The sequence below is a fragment of the Nanorana parkeri genome, unplaced genomic scaffold (assembly GCF_000935625.1).
Source record: "Nanorana parkeri isolate BGI_ZX_2015 unplaced genomic scaffold, ASM93562v1 scaffold196, whole genome shotgun sequence".
NCBI classification, from domain to species: Eukaryota; Metazoa; Chordata; class Amphibia; order Anura; family Dicroglossidae; genus Nanorana; species Nanorana parkeri.
In genome coordinates this window covers 50,796-54,340 of record NW_017306464.1, presented here as the reverse complement: position 1 = coordinate 54,340, position 3,545 = coordinate 50,796, and positions in this window count along the sequence as shown.

Genomic DNA, 3,545 nt, shown 5'->3' with positions numbered 1-3,545 from the left:
CCTAATTCCCGCCCCCCCCCCCCCTAGATAGGTAGTACATCAGCATCAGATTCCAGTGCTTTGTAGGGGGTGTAAGGCTTCTATCAGCATAGCGGAGGAACTCTACACGTGTTGTTCCCTTGCTATGAGACTAAAATTAACCTGGTTAGAGGGGCATGCTGCTTTTGGTTTTTATCACTAGTATTATTATTATTTTATTCTAATTTTTTTCACTTATAAAAAAATGGCAAATAACCCTCCATGCTGCTGAAATTGTATAAAACACAGTTTCAGCACCATGGAGAGCTATTGATGGCAGATTTCTCCACTGCAATTGTACAATGGAGATCCAATAGCTGTTCAACAGCTGCTGCATTCCCCTGGTGCACTTGTGACTGTGGAATTCTGGGAGAATGTCACTTCAGTGAATGTCAGTAGAGGAATTGTCTGGGTGAATTTCCCTACATCAATCATTTATAACCCCTAAATCAATTAAGCTGGAATCACACTGTTCATCCCTTTTCGGTATACCTGAACCTTAATCTGAATATATTTTGCCTTCCCTGGTTCCCCCTCATCAACATGCTAATTACATTTTTAAATAGAACCTTTCTGTTCTAATTACATCCCTTATTTTGGACTGTTCTTCTCCATGCCATGCAGGCAGATCATGGCTGGTGGGAGAGGATGGTATGGTACTGTATATAGCTTCCTGTAAACATCACAGAACCCTGTACCAGTATTTCTCTCAAGAACCCTCAGCCCTGATGCAAGCAGTGGCCTGGATATTAGGATGCAAATAAAAAAATGTCTTGATGGGTGGATGTCCGTCTGGGGGAGTGAACATTCCTACACGGGCTGCATTTGCATGCTGACTGCCTTATTTACCTCCCACATGTGATACTGAGTCCTGACAATTGAAAAAAATGATATTCAATTAAATAAATGAACAGGCCAGGAACAGAATGCTGGGGAGGAAAGTGCTAAATCAGGGGTGCCCATTAGGTAGATTGTGATCTACCAGTAGCTCTCAAAGCTGATGCTGGTAGATCACGAAGGGTGGGAATGGCGGCCCCTTTATTCAATTTTGGTATATTTATTTAGCTGTGCACACATGATTACCTATTAGCCGGAGTCTGCTGAGCCGAGCTCCCTGACACCTTTCTGGTGGATACTGGTGGTTGAAGTGCTATGTATTACATCAAAGAATATTTGTTTACATGGCCTGTTGCACTACACTGTTTGCAAAATACAGCAAGGTGAGCCAGGCGAGAGAGCGGGAAGAGACAGACAGGAGAGAGAGCAAGGAGAGACATCCAGGAAAGAGAGAGAGAGGAGGGACGGCCAGGCGAGAGAGCAAGGAGAGACAGCCAAGCGAGAGAAGAGAGAGAGCCAGGAGAGAAAACGAGGAATGACAGCCAGAAGAGAGAGAGCGAGGAAAGACAACCAGGAGAAAGAGGAGAGACAGCCAGGAGGATGAGCAAGGAAAGACAGCCAGGAAAGCCAGGAGAAACAGCCAGGAGAGAGAGCGAGGGAGGTTGTTTTTTTTCGTTGGTAGATCTCATGTAGCTCGCCATTTGAAAAGTAGATCTTAACACAAAAATTGTGGGCACCCCTGTGCTAGATGAGTGTAGACATCCTCCAGCCAGGAAATGAGACAGGCTCTATCTGACTTGCTGCAGTTTCTAATGGACTTTGTGAGAAATGAGAGTAAGTGATTCTAGTACAGGAGAGGAGTCGGTGCAACTGTGCAAGACCGAAGGCGAGGCTTTAAGGTTACAGTATGTTAGAAAATAAAAAAAATTAAACCTTTGCAAAAAGCTGATGTATTTTCTGACAGAAGGTTATTGCAAAATATATTTCTACTTCTGGCACAAAATATCCAGAAAGCACTATCTGACAATGTATTGAATGACATGCTTTGAAGGGTACCGTACGGTGATAGGCGCACATCTGGTTACCCAGCATCCTTCCCTCAGCTGCATCATGTGACTTCAATGACTTATGTCACAATAGCTGAGAGGGGACAGAAAAAAAAACCCGCAGATGGCACAATTATACCTAATTATTATACAGTAGATGGCGGATTGCAGATCTTTAATTAACAGTATCTGCCGCCTCATTTGTTTTCAACTGTCACTTGTCACATGAAAATACAGATTTATGGCAGAATTTGCAAACAAACCTGGTAGATCTGATGAAGACAGATGTGGCATTGCTATGCCGATAATAACATGTATTTTTGGGAAGTCAGCAACTTTTCTATTAAACACACGATGGCTTGTTTTTATTGTGTGTGTACAGGTTAATCAGCTGGTATGATTTCAGCCCTTAAAGGAAATGGCCAACTTTGTTATATTGATACAACATACTTAGTTGCCGTGCAAGACCTCTGAGACCCATCTGCGTGACAGGTACTAAGAACTCCAAATTAAAGAAATGGCCAGCACTCCTTAAACTCTGTGAGATGTATTGAAAAACAATTCATTGAGTCATTTATCCATCCTACAGAGCATTAATTCTGTGTATGTAATATCAGGAAAATACCACTTTATGGCCACTAGATAAGGTTGAAGAACATAGGAAATAAGTATTTATTTCCTATGTTTTTCAACTCCATCTAATGGCCATAATGTGGTATGTTCCTGATATTATATTCAACCTGGAAAGAAAATATAATAATATTAGTTTTTTAGTCCATTCGCAAAGAATTAATGTACATGCAATTTCACAGAATCAATGGCTTTGCTATTTGTTTATGAATACCCGCCTATATATTCAAAACAGAGTTATTAGCATAGATTTGTAAATCTAGGTAGAAGCCACACTACCTTATCAAGGCCCCACTGTGCAGTGTGGCCCCTAGCTTTAATCTAACAGAAATCCCATCCTGGAACATACAGCAATAAATAGATTAAAGGCAAGTATGTCCGGAGGTAACTAATTAATCCTTAAAGTCTATCTCCAGGAAAAAAAAACCTACTGTTTTCAGTTTGCTATACGTAGGTTTAACTGCTCGTTTCTGTCTAGGGGGTCTATGTAAAGAACTTTTAGTTGCCTGATCTCCACTCTCGCAGGCTCCAAAACCGACATTTGCAGCATCTTCCTCCCTTCACTCTGGCAGCCAGAGACGTCATCACGTCACGTAGGGCCCATAGCTCTGCATTAGGTGTATGGACGCTGATGGACAGTCCACAAGCCAGAACTTAGGGGAGAGAGGTGAGCACTGACTGCTGGGGGAGTGGGGATCAGGTAGGTAAAAGTCCTGCACACAATAACCCTATGTGAGTAGTTAACCCTTGCAGTGTTGGGTTAGTTTTTTCACAAGAGATAGACTTTAAAGGTGCTGAGAGAACACCAGAAACCCAGCACAGCACACATGCAGTTGAAGACCTCCAGTCTTGCTTACAAGTGATGACATTAGTGGTATTGGCTACATGACTGTTGAAGAGGGGGTAGGAATTCCTCTGATTTATAATCTCCCTAAACTAAATGAGCATTGAAACCATACTATCTAAAAGGGAGTACCACAAAACGCTTATATGTTATGGCTTAATGAGTTCAGG